Below are 470 nucleotides of genomic sequence, written 5' to 3'. Positions count from 1 at the left end.
GCTAGCCATGCTGCTGATGATGATGACAAGAGCGCTAGCCATGCTGCTGATGATGATGACGAGAGCGCTAGCCATGCTGCTGATGATGATGACAAGAGCGCTAGCCATGCTGCTGATGATGATGACAAGAGCGCTAGCTCTGCTGCTGATGATGATAAGAGCGCTAGCCATGCTGCTGCTGATGATGATAAGAGCACTAGCCATGCTGCTGCTGATGATGACAAGAGCGCTAGCCATGCTGCTGATGATGATAAGAGCGCTAGCCATGCTGCTGATGATGATGACAAGAGCGCTAGCCATGCTGCTGATGATGATGACGAGAGCGCTAGCCATGCTGCTGATGATGATGACGAGAGCGCTAGCCATGCTGATGATGATGATGACGAGAGCGCTAGCCATGCTGGTGATGATGATGACGAGAGCGCTAGCCATGCTGCTGATGATGATGACGAGAGCGCTAGCCATGCTGA

Source organism: Priapulus caudatus, unplaced genomic scaffold (assembly GCF_000485595.1).
Source record: "Priapulus caudatus unplaced genomic scaffold, Priapulus_caudatus-5.0.1 Scaffold3287, whole genome shotgun sequence".
Taxonomy (NCBI): domain Eukaryota; kingdom Metazoa; phylum Priapulida; class Priapulimorpha; order Priapulimorphida; family Priapulidae; genus Priapulus; species Priapulus caudatus.
The sequence above is the reverse complement of the archived record's forward strand: the minus strand, read 5'-3'. Positions refer to the sequence as shown.